General features: G+C 39.1%; 1 long non-coding RNA gene across 1 annotated transcript in view; it reads left to right on the top strand.

Moving 5' to 3' along the window:
* The window catches only part of LOC138148334 (uncharacterized), a 38548-nt gene that overhangs the window by 13660 nt on the left and 4627 nt on the right, over window positions 1-20261 (top strand). The window lies entirely within an intron of this gene.

A 20261-nucleotide genomic window follows, 5' to 3' on the forward strand; every position in this document is an offset into this window, starting at 1 on the left:
ATTTTTTTTTTCTTGTTACATGGATAATATTGGATTAAAAAAAAACCAGATAGATCTTTGAATTTGCTCCAGTTCTACTTACTGTAATGCCCATAAGAGATTGAGAAGAAATGGAAGAAATTCAAAGAGGAACAAATTTAACTTATTAAGGATTTGTAAATCCAAGTTGGTTCTGCCAATGTAATCTGGCTGGGATTTTGAGAACCACACATTTCACTGAAATGAGAGTATGTTAGAGGGAGGGAGAGCACAACCTATGGAACCAGATGGTTCTGAGACATAAGCCAGGAAAAAGAAACAAAACCTGGAGGTGGTTAATTAAGCTAACAGGATGCTTTCACCTTCCTTCCTTCCTTCCTTCCTTCCTTCCTTCCTTCCTTCCTTCCTTCCTTCCTTCCTTCCTTCTCTCTCTCTCTTTCTTTCCTTCCTTCCTTTTTGGACAGTACAGTGTTGTTCTAAAAAATAAAGTCATACCTCTGTTAAGGGACAGAGAATGTGTGGCTTGGAAAGGGAAAGTCACACCTTAGTAGAGGATTGAACTCTTAGGGTAAATCTATCCTTCTAAAGGGATAGGATCGTGATTACTCCAGTCATGCCAAGTCAGTCCAGGTCTTAGGGGAACTGACAGCTTAGTCTGCCTCCCTTGCCAGATACCTGATGGATTTTCATGGTATTTATTTTAAATATGTATGTTTAATTTCACTTAAAAAACATTAATCTTATCTCCTTTCCACATCCCCTGTTTAAAAAAAAAAAAGACAAAACACAATATGGAAAGCCAAGCAAAACAAATCCCCACATTGCGAGTCCCCAAAAAGATATATCTTGATCTTCATCTTGAGTCTATCGCCTCTTTATCAGAAGGGGCTTAAGTATGCTTCATTTTCTGTCCTTTGGAATCTTGGTTGCATTGTGGTGACCATTCCAATCTTGGTCAGAGTTCTTAAATCTTTTAAAGATGTTGATATTGTATAAATTGGTCTTCTGGTTATGTTTACTTTTCATCCCTCCTTTTTATAAGTCTTCTCTGGTTTCTCTGAAATCACCTCTTTTATATATTTTTTTGTTTTGGTTGTTAATTTTTAAATTTTCAGTTCCAAATTCTCTCCCTCTCTTCAAACCCTCCTCCACCCATTGAGAAGGCAAGAAATACAATACTCATCATACATATGAAGTCATGCAAAACACATCTCCACATTAGCCATGTTTTGGGGGAGAAAAGCAAGAAAAATAAAGTGGAAAAATGATTCAATACTCATTGGGAGTTTAGCAGTTCTCTTTCTGGAGGTGGATAACATTTTTCATCATGGGTCCTTTGAATTGTCATGGATTTATACTGATCAGAGTAGCTAAGTCCTTCATAGTTAATCACTTTTACAATATTGCTGTTGCCATGTATAATGTTCTCCTAATTCTGCTCGCTTTACTTTGCTTGAGTTCATATAAATCTTCCCAGGTTTTTCTGAAATCATCCTGCTTGTCATTTCTTATAGAACAGCAGCATTCCATTATAGTCATATACCACAACTTGTTCAGCTATTCCCCAGTCGATGGGCATCCCTTCAGTTTCCAGTTCTGTGTCCCTACAAAAAGCTGCTATAAATATTTTTGTGTACCTGGAGCCTTTTCCTTTGATCTCTTTGGGATCCAAACCTAGCAGTGATATTGCTGGATCAAAGGGTATGCACAATTTTATAGCCCTTGGAGTATAATTCCAAACTGTTCTGTAAAATGATTGCAATAATTCACAACTCTCCCAACAGATTATTTATGTACTTATTTTCCTACATCACCTACTACATTTGTCATTTTCCTTTTTTGTCATGTTAGTAAATCCGATGGGTGCCTCTCATAATTTCTTTTAACACATTATTACTCCGTTATACTTACATACCATAATTTGTTCATAGCCACTACCCAGGCTATGGAAGTCACCCCTTTAGTTTCCAGTTCTTTGCCATCACAAAAAGAGTTTCTACAAATATTTTTTTACATATGGGTTCTTTTCCTATTTCATTGATTTCTTTGGGGCATAGGCTTAGTATTGAATGTATTTTGCATATACTTATATTGTTGTTCAGTTGTTTTAATCATGTCTGATTTTTTTTTTGAGGAGGGAAGGCAGGGCAATTGGGGTTAAATGACTTTCCCAAGGTCATGCAGTTAGTAAGTGTTAAGTGTCTGAGGTTGGATTTGAACTCAGGTCCTCCTGACTCCAGGGCTGGTGCTCTATTCACTGTGCCACCTAGCTGCCCCCGTGTCTGATTCTTCATGACCACATTTGGGCTTTTTTTGGGCAAAAATACTGGAGTGATTTGCCATTTTCTTTGCCAGCTCATTTTAGAGATGAGGAAACTGAGGTAAATAGGGTGAAGTGACTTGCATAGTCACACAGCTACTCACTGTCTGAGGTGAGATTTGAACTCAGGAATATTTGTCATCCTGACTCCAGGCCCAGCATTCTATCCTCATTGTTCACCTAGCTGCCCATGTCTACTTGTATATCTATATATTATCTTCCATGATGAACTCCATGAAGTTAGGTGCTACTTAATTTTTATATATGTTTTCCTAGAACACACTAATTGTTTAATCATGCTTGTTGATTGGTAGATTAAGAAGTTGCCCATCTGAACAAGTAGAATTTTTTTTCATCAATGAAAGCACAGGTCTTTCCTCCTACCAAAAACATTTTTGCTGAAAACAGCATGTTAATCCATGTAGAATTTGGGCCACAAGCCTAAGTTTTCTTAGGCTCATTGTTTAAAGATGATAGGAGTAATCATAGTACTGTGGGCATCTGGCAAAGATAGATTATTATGTGATAGGCCAAGGACCACAGGTAGTTTCTAAGAGAAGGTCAATGTTTCCACAGACTGCCTGAGCTAACATTTGAGGAGAAGTAATTTTGAAATTCAGTTTACTTGAATTTAAAGCCTTTCTATACATCCAATGTCAAGGTAATCCAAAGCCCTGTGAGTTCTCTCAGTGCCCTGCAGTGGGTGAAGGTCAGTGTAATAACCTCATTTGTCTTTCTTTCCAGCAAATCTGAGAGCAGGGAACCTCAGGGTTTTCAAAATACTTCTTAGCAGTAGGGGCTCTAATAAAGTGTTATGTGACTATGTTGCCTGTTTTGTTGTTTGAGTCGAACTGAATCATGTAGAAAGGAGCTTCTCTCCCTCTGGCAAAAAAAAAAATTTTTTTTTTAAAAACAGGAACTATGAAGCTCTGGAAAACAAATACCAAAGACAGAAATGTCAGCGACATCACTCTGGCATATCGAAAGCTTAACCACGACAAAGTCTTTTGGTTTCCTTCTGAAGCAAGGTTTTTGATGTTGCTAAGAGAGTTCACTTGAAAAGATTGTTTGAAAAGGCTACTATTCTTCCTGGATTTTAGGCTTTCCAAGGTACCTGGAAGAATGAGAACTGAAGGGTACTGCTGACTGTTGTTATGTAATACTCATTTGACTCAGCCTGTGACTTCCTCTCTGTAACACCTTCTTCCCCTTCCGCCTCCTATTTCAATCGACCCATCCTCCCTGTCTCCTTCTTTTACTTTTGGCGCTTTGCTTGATTCTGCCAGCCCACGATAGTATTACAGAATCTCAGTGCTGGGGCAGACCTAGCTCTTAGCTGAGCAGGAATCTTTTTTTTCCTCCTAAATAGTATTTTATTTTTTCCAATGACATAAAAGATAATTTTAACATTCTTTTTTAATATAAAATTTTAAGTTCCAAATTTTCTCCCTCTGCCCTTTCCCTTCCCTAAGATGGCAAGCAATTTTCTATAGATTATATATGTGCAATCACATAAATTCCATATTAGTCATGTTGTGAAGGAAACAGAACAAAAGAAAAAAATTAAGTGAAAATAGTATGCTTCAATCTGCATTCAGACTCCACCAGTTCTTTTTCTGGATATGAATAGCATTTCCCATCATGAATCTGTTGGATTTGTCTTGGATCATTGTATTGCTGAGAAGAGCTAAGTCAGTTGTAGTTGATCATTGCACAATGTTTCTGATATTGTGTACAATGTTCTCCTGGTTCTGCTCACTTCACTTTGCATTGGTGCATGTAAATCTTTCTAAGTTTTTCTGAAATCTACTGAACAGGAATCTTTCCAACACTGTCTGGAACAAAATGAAGACATCAAATGATAAGGAGGTCATTGTCTAAGGAGGCATCCCAATGTCTACTTTCTATTTATTTATTCAATAATCATTTATTTATCTTCTGCCATGCCAAGCACTGTGCTTGGGCGAGCAGAAAAAAAAAGAGTAAAATTAAAGAAGAGCTGTGAAGGATGTTGTGGGTGTTCAGTCATGTCTGACTCCTAGTGATCCCATCTGAGGTTTTCTTGGCAAAGATACTAGAGCAGTTTGCCATTTCCTTCTCCATATTAAGGATTTTCAATGCTCAATGCAAAAGATACAAAATAAAAACAAAAAGAGTCCTGTCCTCAAGATACTTGCACTCTAAAGGATGAGATAACCTATATAACATACATACACACACACACACATAAACATACAAGATGCAGAGGATGGAGGATAGCCTTAGAAAAGGCACTTGCTGCTGGGGAACTGGAAAAGAGTAATTGTAGGTGTTAACACGTGAACTGAGGAACCCAAGGGTTTTTAGAAGCAGAGTTGCATAGGGAGCTGTGGGGGCTTTCTGTGCATGGGGGACACCCACAGCAAAGGCACAGAGACAATAGATGGAATGTTGTGTGGCTAATCTGGTTGAATAGGAGAGTTCATGGAGGTGGAGAATTGGTTGAGAGATTGTAAGGAGGTCTAGATTGTATGGTTGTTCAGTTTTGTCCGAGTATTTGTGACCCTATGGATTATAGATAGTTAATGCTATTCACAGGGTTTTCTTGGCAAAGATACTGAAGTGGTTTGCATTTCCTTCTGCAGTAGATTAAAGTAAAGAAAGGTTATGTGACTTGTCCAGGGTCATACAGTTAGTAAGTGTCTGAGGTCAGATTTGAACTCTGGTCTTACTGATCCCAGGCCTGGTGCTCCAACCACTGAGCCATCTAGCTGCCTCAAAACAACAACAACAACAACAACATTGCTCAGATTTAGTCATTTTTTCAGTTGTGTCAGATTCTGCATGACCTTATTTGGAGTTTTATTGACAAAGTTACTATAGTGGTTTGCCATTTCCTTCTCTCTTTCATTTTACAGATGAGGAAACTTAGGCAAGCAGGGTGAAGTGACTTGCCCAAGGTGACACAGCTAGTAAGTGTCTGGGGCTAGATTTGAACTCAGGAAGATGAGTCTTCCTGATTCCAAGGCCAGTGCTCTATCTGTACCCCCTAGCTGCCCAGATTGTGGAGAACTTTAAAATGTCAGACAGAGGATTTTATATTGATGCTAGATCTAACAGGAAGCCATTGGAATTTATTGAGTGGAAGAGGGGTGGTGGTGACATGGTCAGACCTAAACTTTAGGAAAATCACTTTGATAGCTGTGGGGAGGACGGATTGGAGACAGGGAGTTCAATTTTTGAAGACTTCAGCAATAGATTAATTTAAGAGGACCTGAACTAAGGTGGTAAATTTGTGAAGGGAGAGAAGGGGATCTGTTCAAGAGATGTTGTAGAGAGAGAACCCCCAAAATGATGAGATTTGCCAATTGATTCTCTATGTGAGGATGACATGAAGGTTGTAAATGCCTAGGCAAATGGAAGGATAATGGTGATTTAGACAGTAATAGAGAAGTTGGAAAGATGGTTGAGTTTAGGGAAAAGAAAAGTTCTCTTTTGGTTTGGCTGAGTTTGAGATTCATGGGCCATCCAGTATGAAATATCTAATAGGAAGTTATGGAAATGACCATCAAACCTATTTTAGCTGAGGAGGTCAGATGATCAGACACAGTGGGGGAAAAGGAAGGTTGAGGAATATACATGATAAATGGGCATGACATAGATTAAAAAAAAACTGAAGAGAGAAAAAAGCTGAAGAAAGGTTAGATAAGTAGGAAAACAAAGGGAGAACAGTCGTGAAAACCCAGAGGAGAGAGTGTATAGGATGAGAAGGCGAGCAAGTGTCAAATGTGGAAGACATGGCTTGAAGGAAGAGGATTGAGAAAACGCTATTATGTTTAGCAGTTATGAGATAATTTGGAAAGAACTTTGGAGAGAGCACTTTCAGTTGAATGAAGAGGTTGGAAGGCAGATTGCAGAGGTTTGAAGAGAATGAGGAGAGGAAACGGAGGCAAGTATAGACTTTTAAAGAATTATCATTTTAAAATCTTAATTTAACAAATGTCCCAAAAAGAACATTTCTATATACAAAGTAGAATATAAAAAGAGGATTATATATGAAAATGCAAATCTTTGTTATGTGGTTTGCTTTTTAGAAGAATATGACGAATTTAACATAGTACTTTCAGAGCTATCCTGTTTATTTGGATTTCTTTCTGAATTTACTTCAGTTCTTTTCTGAAAATGAAAAAAAAATGCTTCAATGACTTTTCCTCATTTTGTTCTCTAAATCTGTCCCTTTCATAATATCTTATGGCACAGCAATATTCCATTATATTCATATACCGCATTTTATTCAGCCATTGCTCAATTATTTCCAGTTTTATGACCTTTGTTTCTAGTTCTTTACTATAATAAAATTTATTTACATATTTATATAAATGCTACAAATATTATCATAAATTTGGTGTTTTTGAGGTATAGACCTAATGGAGGTACCTCTGGGTCAAAAGAAACCTACAATTTAGTGACATTTTGGGAATAGTTCTGAATTGTTCCAGAATGGCTAGAGTCTAGAGCAGGGTTGGGGAACCTGAAGCCTTGAGACCACATGTGGCCCTCTAGGTCCTCAAGTGTAGCCCTTTGAATCCAAACTTCATAGAAAAATCCTTTTTTTTCTATGGAATTTGGATTCAATCAAAGGGCTGCCCTTGATGACCTAGTGGGCCACATATGGTTTCTAGGTTGCAGGTTCCCCACTCCTGGACCAGTCCACAGTTCCACCAAAGTCTACCAATATGCCTGTCTCTTCGCAGCCCTTCCTACAGTTGTCATTTTTCTCTTTTTGCCAACTTTGCCAATGTAACAGTATGAGATGGAACTTTAGAAATGTTTTGATGTATATTTCTATAATAATCAATGATCTGGAACATTTTTGAATGTTTCTCTCTTCACCACCCTGGAATCCTCTGCCTCCTTTCCCTCTCTGCCCCCATCCCTTGCCCCACCTCTGCCATTCTTGATTCATGAATCCTCCTACCTAAGGAATTCCCGTCATCATTTGACTTATTTTCCTCCCATGGTTCTTGTCCACCTAAAAACAACATGTATATCCCTTCAACCTAAAATATTATGGTAGCTCATGTTTTCTAGTCAGTTTTTACATAATATTGAATTGTTACTCTCTTGGATTGAAATCTAGGTGGCAAAATAGAGAATTGGACTTGGAATCAGGCAGACCTGAATTCAAATATCACCTTGAACATTTGCTAGCTTTGTGACCCTGAGAAGTCACTTAATTTCTCTCAGACTCAGTTTTTTTCATCTGTAAAATGGGGATAATAACAATAATAATACCTACTTTTCAGGGTTTTTGTGAGGATCAAAAGAAATGTCATGGTGTAATGCGAATGTAAATTTTAAAGATCTTCCCTGCCCCTAGGCTAAAGTGCACCAGAAGCCTGGGGAGGGAGGCTTGTTTTTCAGTAGATACTTTTTGATTGGCCAGTGGGTCAATAAGGTTGTTACATTCTCTGAGCCAGGAGAAGGCTATATAAGCCCTGATGTGTAGCTTTGTTTTGGGACTCACTTTGAGAAGTGTTCTGTGATTTGATCTGAATTCTGGGAAGCCGTTGTTGAGAGTCCCCCGGCTTTGAAAAACCCAGAATGTGGAAACCCAGATGTTGACTGGGTATGGATGTAATGGTTGGACAGTTTGGAAAGCTGTCTACTTGATGTTTCTGTCTTGATAATTATGCCTGTATACTTTGAAGTTCAGGGTGCTGACTTTTTCCCTGAACAAGGTAAATGATATATGTCTGACTGATTAAAGTAAGCTTGTTAAGCCATTTTGAGTTGCTTTCCTTTAACAAAGCAGATCCAAGAACCTGTGGTAGCTGCAAACCCTGAGGACTCTTGGGGTGCTTGCTGCTACACATGGGCAGCACTTTTCAAACCTTAGTGCTGTATAAATGCCAGTTATTAATGTTATTATTAAAATCGTAGTTATTTGTTTTTTTTTTTTAAACTGGAAGGGACCTCAGAGATTATTTTATATAATCTTCTCATTGTAAACATTTTGCCAGAGATGTGAAATAATTTTGTCCAAGGTCACATGACTAGTTAGTGATGGGGCTGAGACTGCTGAGACTAAAGCCCACTGTTCTTGGGAATCTTGGTTCTAGTCCCAAGTCTGGCAGTACCTGGATGTATGACCTTGGGCAAATCCCGCAACTCCTCAGCCTGACACCCATATGGCTCTGATTTGGGGCTTAGTTCAGTTTTTTCCCCCTCATGCTGCAGATGTGCCCCTTAGTAACCACATTTGGTCCTTATTAAAATCTACTTAAGTTTAAATTGGGATTCTGAACTGTAGCTTCTACAAAAGAAAAGTTGGCCCCATGATCAGAATGATTCTTTCACTACTGCAAAATGGGTTTTAAATGAGCTGTAATTATGCCCCGTGGAAGATAATGAAATCTAGAATGATTGTCCCTCTATTACTTTTGCTCACATTAAAAAAAAACACTATCATTTTCTTGATGGGGCCAGTCTACTAAAGGACACAAAGAGGACCAGAAAAAAAAAATTGTCAGGGTCTGTGTAAAGTCTCAGGAGGACATGTGACAAGTATTGGCTGAGGCAAAGAGCCAATGTGAAAAAAAACTTTTAAAGGGCCAAATTGGACTTCAGTGTCTCTCCATCTATTCCTTTATGCATCCCTAGAAAAGACACTGGTCTTTCCCTTCGGCCCCCTCTGTTTCCATGTTCCTTAGGTACAGATCGCGGAATCAGAGGTTCAGAGCTGGATGGAGCCTCAGAAGCCACCTCATCCAAATCATACGTGACTGACAGTCTTCTCTCCAGCACCCCCCAGAAGTGGTTACCCAGTTTGCTCAAGGACCTCTAGGGAGGAGTTCATTTTTGATAGCTCCAATTGTTATATGAAGTTGTTGTTTTTACATTGAACCAGAATCAGACACGCTTTAGCTTTTGATCTATTGCTATTACTTCTGTCCTCAAGGTCAAGGCCGAATAAATCTAATAACTCTTACAAATAACCTTTTAAATGTTTACTAATGTTGTACCTAAAATATATCACCCAGAGCTACCAAACACTACTCCAACTTTGAGGCCTGAACATGAAAGTCTATTCAATTGAATGCCATTCCAAAGGTATTCTTAAGTCCCTACTGTTTCATCTACTACGAAATTAATTCTGTCCTTAAGGAACTACATTTAACTGGGGAAAAGCAACAGGGACACAGATAAGTAAATACAAAATGTATGGATAACATTTGGGTGAGGGTGGGAGGGAAAGGAATCAAGAAGGTTGTTCTTGAACTGATTCTTTAAGGGAGCCAAGGATTCAGAGAGGACTAGGTGAGGAGGAAGAGGATTCCAGACCCAGGAGTCAGTTGGTGCAGAGGTGCAGAGATGTGAGGGTGAACATTATTTACAGGAAATGGCAAGTTAGCCATTTGGCTAGATAGTGGAGTGTGTGAGGAGAGTAATATAAATTTAGTTTGAAAAGAAATAATATTTATTATTTAATAATAATAATATAATAAGTAATAAAGTCAGTTTTGTTGGACCTAGAATGTGAAAGGTTTCAAATGATTTGTGTTTTATACTAGAGGTTATGGGGAGCCATTGAAGCTTCTTGAGTGGGCAGTGACATTCCCCTCTGTGTTTTAGATATAACAATCTGGCTGCCATGAGGTAGACAGATTAAAGAGAGAAGAGACTAGAGGTCAATAAGGACTTGATTGCAGTAGTCCAAGGGAGGAGTGATGAGGCTCTGAACTAGGGAGGTAACAAGGTTTATTCTGAAGATGTTAACCTTGATGACAAGAATGATGGTGGTGCTTTTAAAAGAAATAGAGAAGCTAGGAAAAGAGGCATATTTAGGGGAAAGATAAATTTAGTTTTGGACATTGTGAGTTTGAAATTTCTATAGAACATCTGGGTAGGCTTGTCCAGCTAGCAGTTGTTTATGTGGGATTTGAGTCTGGAAAATCACTTTGGGGACTAAATGGAGGGTGGATTGGAGTGGGAAGAGACCTGAAGCAGGAAGACCCACGAGAGAGAGGGAGAAAAGAGAAGAAATACAGAGAGAGAGAGAGAAAGAGAGAGAGAGAGAGAGAGAGAGAGAGAGAGAGAGAGAGACAGAGAGAGAGAGAGAGAGAGAGACAGAGAGAGAGAGAGAGAGAGAGAGAGAGAGAGAGAGAGAGAGAGAGAGACAGAGACAGAGACAGAGACAGAGACACACAGAGAGAGAGAGAGAGAGAGAGTACAGAGTGGGTCAATTTTAATAAAATGAAATCTAGAGAAAGGTATAAAGTTTTACATTTGGATTTTAAAATTCAATTTCCCATTGATGATATGGGGGAGGAAAGACTAGAAAAGCAGCTCATCTGAAAAGGATCTGAGGTTGTGATGGGACACAAACTCAATATGTGTAAACAGTGGTAAGTCATTCAACATTTATTAAATGCTTACTATGTGCTAGAGCATAGTGGAAAGGGCATAGAACCACCAGTCAGGAGACTCAGGTTTTTAGTTCTTGCTCTAGAACTAATTTTCATTGCCACCTTTCTAGGTGTCAACTTCCTCCTCTATAAATGAGAGGGTTGAGCAAAATGATAATAACTGCCGATTCATGATCTGGTCTACCTTCTTATGGTCTATGTGATCTTTTTACGATATCCCATATACCTGGGATTTTCTTGCCTTCATCTCAGTCCATTGAGATCCTACCAAGGTTCAAACTCAGGTGACACTTCCTCCTTGCCTTTCCTGATTCCCCCAACCCCAAGGGACCTGCCTCTGATCTGTTGTAGCCTTTTATCTAATCATACAAATCTGTCTTCTCTTTCTTGTTCTGCTTTTATGGACTTGTCTTTGGTTTTAGAATTATTGGTGTCCTTGCTTTATTCTCTCTACCACATTGTAAGTTCCTAAAAGGTAGGAATGAGTTCTTGTGACTTTTTCCATAGTCCTCAGGGCTTTACTATATCGCCAATGCAATACCCCTAGCAGCTACTATGAATATGCATGCATATTTCCAGGATAAATTCGCAAAATATAAATAACTTTCTTCCTCAAAGGCAAAACCAAAATATTTATTCAGATGCCAGAAAGCCAATTCTATCACGACAGCAAAGAAGTTTATACACATCAGCAATCCAGGGAGTGCTGACATCCCCAAGCCTTCCCTCCTTTATAACAAACAAGCTACAAACAAGCTCCCCTAGGCAAAATTCCTCCCTCTCTCACTCAAATTAGCTGCCCCCTCTCAGCTCTGCCTCACTCTTTCTTCCTGCTCTACCCTTCTTGCTCCATGCATTTGGCAAGGTCCTCCTGCCATGGGCTCCATGTGAGTCAAGCTCTGTATAACTCAGGCTCCATCACAGCAGTCAGCTGGGCTTGTGCTCAAAGCAGGTCACATAGGCCTATTAATGGGCAGGAAAGATTTTCCCATTACATTAACATTATACTTACACATAGTAGGCAATATGTGTGTGTGTATACACACGCACACAAATACATATACATATATACACACAAATATATATATATATGTGTATATAATACACACACATATTTGCTTACTTGAAGAATCAAATTGACTATATTGACAGCAGTCATTCATGTACCACTTTGAGAGGGTTCACCATTGTTCTTGCCACGGGGAACAGACTAGGAGATAGAATGTAAGCTTCTTAAGAGCAAGAATTCTAATTTTTGATTTGGTATCTCTAGCTTATATCTATGTGTCACATAGTAGGAAACATTTAATGAATGCTTGCTAGAGGATTGATTTTTTAAAAAAAATTAACATTCCAGGCTCTGCAGTTAATGAATTAATTTAAATTAAAATTTTCTAATTAACAAAAATCAATTTTCTCTGCCTCTCACTCTTCTACCATTGAAAAATGATTTATTTTTGATTAATTGAACTCTCACTTAACTGAGCTCTCATAGCACTTTAGTGAGGCAGAACATTGGAATTCAATTCAAGAGATCTGGTACCAACCCCTCAGCCTGGAATTTTGAGCTTTTCAGAATCTGGCCTAGTTTTTCATGCTTCCTGAACATCATACCCCTTCATATCTGTGATGTTTCAGATATTCCTCAAACTTGGCATTCTTCTGCTGTCCTCTTGCCTTTATTTACACTGCCCCACATGTCTGAGCTACTCTCCTTCCTCACCTCTGCCTCTAGAATCCTTAACTTCCTTCAAATCTCTTAATGGAAGCTTTTTATGATCAGCATTGGTTAGAAGATTCTTAACCTGAGGCCCACATTCTCCCCAAGAGATCTGTGAATCAATTTCATGGGGTCCATGAACTTAGATTCTTAGATTTCTATTATTTAAAAGCACGATTCCAAGGAGGGATCCCTAGACTTTGCTAGACAGACCACCAAAGGGGTCCATGGTTCTAAGAAAGAATAAGAACTCCTGAGGTAAGTGTTAGCGATTTCCCTCCTTATCTGTTTCCTTCAAGACTCAGACCAATTGTCAGCTCTACATAAGGTTTTTATTAAGTATCCCCTCCCCCCAGCTTCTAGTACCCCCTCCAAACCACTTTGTCTATGTTTTGTGTTTACTAGTCTGTTTACATGTAGGATGCAAGTTTCTTCAAGACAGGAACTACAGTTATTCCTTCCATATCATGGGGCTAGGGGTGTGGCACCCCCCAATCTGGAAAATCAGTGTAAAATTTTTTGGCCCTCCCTTCATACAAGAGAAAAAGTCTGAATTATTATAGTATTAAAAGATAAAGTATATTGATAGTATGTAATACTATACATTTATTTTATGTATTTCTGAGTTTCTAAAATCTTTCTGTGTTGTCTGTTGGCCTTCATGTGTTGTCTGCAGCTTCTGAAGAACTCCCCCAAAATTCCCATTTAATTTTTTATGCCAACTTGAGATATACTGAAATTGCATTGGAGAAAGTTGTGATGTAGAAAAGATAATTGTATTACTTTTTAATTTTTTAACTTGTGGCCCTAATGTCACAGGGCCTGGCATATAGTAGATAATCAGTGAATATTTATAGAATGAAGGAATTAATTTCTACCTCTTCAATGCTTCAAGGTTTTCTCATTTGGGAGTATGGACATCCCTTCCAGTGATACAATGGCAAGTTCCCTCTGATGTTGAGAAGTTATTTCCACAGGAAAGTGTATTGCCCTGTGACCAATCTGATAATTAATGTCTGTCCCAGCTCAGCTAGTCTGATCTGGGAAGATTGATGGATTCAATCACCAGGCCATTCCCTAAGCCTTTCCATTTTGGTGGGACTTGCCAGAGCTCATGCTTCTCTTGAGTGACTGTCAAGACTTCAGGATGTCTTACTGATTCAGAAGAAGACTTTAGGGTCCTTCCTGCTAAAGCATTATTATTTAACAGAGACCTTGAAGGGAAAAAATTGATTTCTCTACTCCAAACAAAATATATCAAAAAAGAAAAGGATCAAAAGTAGGCAGCTGAAAAGACTGAGGACTAACCACCTGCCTCTTGCATGGAATGGGGCCATGACATATCAGACTGCGAGTTAGAGGACACAAGTAATCTTGGGAACCATTTTGAACCCAAGGTATTAGCTGAACTGCATCAGATTCCCAGGAAATTTAAGTCCTTATTGGAATTGATCCCAATTGTCCTTGAGTCTAGGACTCTCACTTTTTACCACTTTCTTTTCTAATTAAAAACAGCATTGATATCTTTAGCTTGTGCATGACTTCATTTCCAAATCTTTTTCTCCCCTTTCTTCCAGCAAGGGAGTCAGCTCCTATAACAAGAAAAGACAAAAAACAAAAACAAGAGAAAAAAATAGCAGTTCAGCAAAGCTAACTAGCCTGTCATCTGAGCCTGACAATATATCTGTGGTTCTAATGGTAGCCCTGTGCAAATGAGTGAGTGTAATATAATGCCAAGCAAAGGCAACTTCCCAAGGTTCAAAATACCAGCATAGATCTTTAAATGCCATTACTATTACAGTGAGGGAGAGAGATACATTTTCTCATTTCTCCTTCTGTGTCAAGCTCAGTCATCACTATTACCCAGCATTCAGTTCTGTCTTTTTCTTCCTTTCCTTTTACAATGGGGTATTCTCATTATGAATCTTTAATCCCCAATTTGAAACATCGAGTCTCACAGCTTCTTGGGTGCCTGAACCAGTTTGGTCCCTTGGATTCTGAGATGTGCTCCTCCTACTCCCTAATTATCTCATCTCTCCCCTAGTTTTCGGCTGTTGCTATTGTAATTGGTTGGCTGATTTTCATATCTGTTCTCTCTTTCCCTTTAACCCCCTGCAGGTGTACACACCAGATTGCAAGGGTACATTTCTCGGTTTTATTTTATGAGGGCAAGAGCAGTGGACAAATGCAGAAATAATTACCAGACTAAAATAATTAGGAGACCCAAAATTCATTTTTCTCTGGCACTTGAATGTCTTCAAATCATTTTATTCACAGCAAATTCTGGGACCACTTACATTTTATTTTGTTGAGTTTTAAGCATTGACTGGAATATAGTAAACAATAAATACATGCTAAATTTAATTGAATTTAAAAAACTATGGGGTGGGTAGTGAGGACATAGTATCTATAATATGCTTTGCAAACCTTAAAGCACTTTCTAAATCATAGTTATTATTCAGAGGCAAAGTTGAGGAGGGAATATATTTGGGTATAGGGGTGGGGAAGCTTGTAGAAAAGTGTGGAGACAGGACAAGGCATGTTCACTCAAAAGACCATAGGACCACAAACATAAAGATGGAAGGAATATCTGAGGCCAGCCAGTCAAATCTCCTCATTGTTATTGTTATTTTTTGTTTCTATATGAAGAAACTGGGGCAGCTAGGTGGCACAGTAGATAGAGCACTGGGTTTGGAATCAGAAAGGCTCATCTGAGTTCAAATCTGGCCTCAGACACTGACTAGCTGTGTGACCCTGGGCAAGTCACTTAACCCTGTTTACCTCAATTTCCTCTTCTATAAAATGAGCCGGAGAAGAAAATGGAAAATCACTCCAGTATCCTTGCCAAGAAGACCCCAAATGAGGTCACAAAGAGTTAGACAGGACTGAAAAATGCCTGATCATATAAGGAAACTGAGACCCAGGAAGGTTAAGTGATTGAACCAAAGTCATACAAGTGGTTAAGTATCAGATGTGGCATGTGAAAGGTCATCTGACTCCAGAGCCCTTTCCATTGTGCCATTCCAGCTTGACTGGAATGTAGGCTCTATGAAGGAGAGAAATCTGTTATCAATCTGGAAAAGTAGGTTGGAATCAGATTGTAGTGGGATTTGCATGTAGGATGAAGGGTTTATATTTTATCTCTGAGGCATTGGTGACTCAGTGATGATTTTTGAGTAATGGAATGACTTCATCAGATTTCTGTCTTAGGAAGGTCAGTTTGGCAGGTGTGCAGAGGATAGATTGAAGGGAGCAGAGATGGGAAGAATTGAAAGGCTCCTGAAATAGTCGAGCTTTGAATGAGTGATCTGCCCATGAGATTGGTGGGAAGAGCATGGATGTGAAATTTGTTGTGAAGTAAGACTTTTCTATCTCTACTCATCCTTCCCAGGCACTGTCTATTTCACTCCTCATTAATTCCTCTACTCTAGGTCCAGTAGGAGGACAGAAAGAGCCGAAATGCTAATTAGTGAATTTTTACTCATTAGATAAATTTTTCCCTCTAGCAGCAGCATTTTCTAAATCTTTTAAAAAGTGTCTCTTGGGTGGAGTACTTCAGGAGGGCAAGTTTTCCATATTTACTCATTTTTTAAAGCGGAGGACAATTTATTCTCCAGTTTTAATTGAATCCTTTTGCTCAAGGCTGTGTGACATTAGCAAGAGGCAAAAGACAACAAGCATCTATTTTTTTTTTTTTTTGTGGAGTGTTTTTATCCCTGAAAGGTACCTACCCAAGAGAAGGACTGGTCATTCTACCACTATATTCAGCCTTATGGAGGGGAGGATTTGTTGTGGAAACACATGCTTTAGTGCTTTCTGAAAAAAACCAAAGGTGTCAAACTAATCAGTGTCCTGAGCCCTTGTATGCCCCTGAGGTTGGTACCATTTGGTTTCCTTTTTTGCCTGGCACTTCTAGCTTCCCATCAGACATTTTGATCTCTTAACTGCCCACCATTCTCATCTAACTCAGGCTGGTGATACCCCATTCTCCTCAGACTGCCTTTCCCGCCCCCTCCCTCACTCCTAGCAGAGCAAATAGGATAGGGACTTAATCTGTGATTTCACAGGTATAATAAACTCCAGGGTGAACACACTCTTCTTCTTCTGATATAGTTTGGAGCTGTCTTTGCAATTTATAACTTAGAAAGCTATTAGAAGTTGTTAGAAGCACTGAGAGATTAAGTTTCTTGCTTAGTGCCAAATGGCCATTATATGTCAAAGATGGGACGTGAACCCAGATCTTTCCATTTTCAACAGTTGGCCAGTTCTCTATTCATTATACCAAGCTGCTTCTTTAAAAAAAATAATACTTTCTGTACCCACCTTGTATATAAGAACATTCCAGACAGGTGACTTTCAGGGGAATCTGGTAATGGAAATCTGGTCTGGGTAGGAAACAGGACATTGGGCAGAGATGTTAGGCAGGCAAAGAAGGGTTGGGCTGTAGGGGTGCTCAGGGTAAAACCTTCAGCCATCAGGCAATGCTTATAATGAACATATGAGATCGGGGGCAAATTACCTCTGACTCATGAAAGTAAGAGCAGTCTTGAAAACAGTCCATGGCCTGTTTATTCTCTGTGCATCATGTTCCATCTCATTGTATTAACTGAATTTGGCATTCTCTTGAGAATATGATATCCCTTTATCCTCTCTCTAGTGTGATCTTTTTTCTTTTCAGCATCCCCTTTTAACTCCACACTGATCACCAGGTAGAAGAGCTGGGTCCCCTATAGGATAATAGGGTCCAAGGGGAGGAAGAATCTTAGGGGTCCTCTAGCCTTATTGGCTCATTTTATAGAGGAGGAAATTAATTTGTAATTCCTCCCATTCCCTCAAACACCTTGAGAGGAAAATGTACTTTATATCACAGTTCTATTTTGTATAGAATATGTAAATATTTTCCCCACTAACTTCAGTTGTTGCTTAATCATTTTTCACGAGTCTTTATGACCCCAAGGGTTTCTTGATAAAGATACTAGAGAAGTTTGCCATTTCCTTCTCCAGCTCAATTTACATTTGAGGGAATTGAAGCAAACAGGGTGTAATGGGAATGCAAATTTGGAAGATCTTCCTTGCCCCTAGGCTAATGTGCACCTGAAGCCTGGGGTGGGAGGCTTGTTTTTCAGTAGACACTTCTTGATTGGCCAGTGAGTCAATAAGGTTGTTACATTCTCTGAGCCAGGAGAAGGCTATATAAGCCCTGATGTGTAGCTTTGTCTTGGGACTCACTTTGAGAAGTGTTCTGTGATTTGATCTGAATTTTGGGAAGCCGTTGTTGAGAGTCCCCTGGCTTTGAAAAAACCCAGATGTGGAAACCCAGATGTTGACTGGGTATGGATGTGATGGTTGGACAGTTTGGAAAGCTGTCTACTTGATCTGTTAATGTCTTGATAATTCTGTCTGTATATTTTGAAGTTTGGGGTGCTGACCTTTTCCCCCTGAACAAGGTAAACGATATATGTCTGACTGATTAAAGTAAGCTTGTTAACCCATTTTGAGTTGCTTTCCTTTAACAAAGCAGATCCAAGAACCTGTATGGGCAGCAAACCCTGAGGACGAGCTTGGGGTGCTTGCTGCTACACAGGGTTAAGTGACTTATGCAGAGTTACAGAGCTAGTAAGTGTCTGAAGCCAGATTTAAACTCAAGAAGATGTCTTCGTGACTCCAGGCCTGGCACTGTGCCACCTAGCTGCTCCCAATTTTACAGTGTGTAGATAATTTTTTCTGCTAAGTAGATAGTAACCTGCTTGAGGGAGGGACATTGATCTAATTTGGATAATCTAATTCTACTACTCTTTGATTTGATCTTCTTTAACTTTGTATCTTCTTCCCCCATCTCCCAGTGCCTAGACTAGAGCAAAATTCTACACTGAAAATATACTTAATGAGTACTTGTGGAACTCCAGTTAACTTGGTGGGAAGAGTAAATGGCTTTGGAGTCAAGAGACCTGGGTTTCAGCTCTGATTTGATATTGTGATTTGGTATTTGTGACCATGGCCAAGGAACCTCCATTGAACACTGATTAATTGCTTACTACAGCCTAGATAATGAGCAAGATCTCTGATTACAAAGACAGAAAGGATCATTTGGACCTCAAGAAGGTTGTAATTTGTAATCAGCAAGTAAATATCTGTCCTTAACTTCTTGGTACCCGAGGTCACTTTTCTATAAAATGGGGATAATAGTTTTTGAAGTACACTAATTACTTCATAGAGCTTAACTCAGTGCCCTCCTGGGAAACTACTTTCTTTAACCCTTTAATGGTTTTTTTTTTTTTGACATTTGCATCATTTCAAACAAATATAACTAAAAAAAGACATATCTTAAATTTAATCATCTGTTATAAATTTGTGGGTTTTCTCCTGCATTGAAATTTTGATGATGAAATTTTGCATCAAGTATCTATATAGTATCATATTGTAAACAAGTCATTACATGCACATATCCCTGTCAATGCATTCTGTACTTCCTGACAATGTGTGACATGCTTGCCTGCCAATACTTGCTTATTAAGACCTATTGGCGGACTTGACGACTGATTGGTTATAACTTTTGTGTTTATTTGGAAAATAATGTAATCACTGTGACTTTAATTCTGTTACACAACAAATGAAACATGTATGAACAGTTTTTCAAAATTTTCTTCTCTTGTCTTTTTAACTTATGCTTTCACTACCCCCTGAGTGACTCTGGTTGCTGGACTGTGACCTGCCCTTCTACCAGACCTTTGGCCCATGTAGATGCTTTGACATTTGTTTATCAGCCCAGTCCCAGTTTGGTAAGACCTCCTGAAAGGTTAAGATAGGTCTGTTAAGGTCTGCTCACTAGTCCATTTTTCAACCAATGGAATTCTGTATTTTCTGTATATCCTTCTAGAGGCCCAAGGACAAGATCATCCACTAAGAAGATTCTATATATTTGGTATGGTTCACCTGTATTATCTGGGTAACTAATGCCCTGGAGGAAGGGTGCATATCTAGTTGTAAGGAAGATCCACAGTCCACTTCATTAGAGGGGGCCATGGTCTCTGAGCCATTGTCTCAGACCTCTACTTCAGTGTTTTTTTTTTCTTGCAGATTGAACAATTTTGAAAATCCCAACATCTCCCTCTTCTCTCTTTCTTTCCCCTCTCTTCTTTTTCCCCTTCCCCCTTTTCCTCTTCTACTTCCCTTCTGTCCTTCTTTTCCTTCTCCTATCATATTCCTCTCCCCATATTGTACCATACACTAATGTATGCATGTATATATGCATAAATCTTTTAGACATAATTTTACACAAAATACCCTTTTCTGGCCCTTTATGAGAAAGGTGGAAAAACAGTGTAAGGAAGGCAGAATGGAGCCCCTGATTTACGAAGAGAAGGATAATGGATCAGAATGTAGAACTCATAACTTTGACTTTGTTGAATTTCAGGGACTAGGGAGACAATATTAGAAAAGGAAAGTATCAAATGAAGGTAAGGTTTTCCTCTTATTCCTCACAAGTCCAATCTAGCTTAACCAGAACAAACCCACAAGACAGAACCTACCTTCTCCACAGAAAATGTTCCTAGTGGCTCTTTTGAATTCTGTGCAAACATCTGGTGTGAATACACTCCCTACCATTGCTTGTGTGATTTGACAGGCTTTGTTTTAGCTACCTTTTTTCCCCTAAGTTCATCCTCCATCCATGACCTTGAGCTGAAGCATGTTCAGAGCTCTTGAGGGGGTGGGAAAGAGCTGGAGGAGATACAAAAGGGGCAAAGTTTGGAGATGCTTATGATAGGAATGATTTGCCTTGGTTGCTTGGCGGGCCAACCTCCAAACAATAGTACTTTTTGGGACACCACTGAAC

The sequence above is a fragment of the Petaurus breviceps genome, unplaced genomic scaffold (assembly GCF_028583685.1).
Source record: "Petaurus breviceps papuanus isolate PSGF00001 unplaced genomic scaffold, PetGlider_PUasm1.0 90823, whole genome shotgun sequence".
NCBI classification, from domain to species: domain Eukaryota; kingdom Metazoa; phylum Chordata; class Mammalia; order Diprotodontia; family Petauridae; genus Petaurus; species Petaurus breviceps.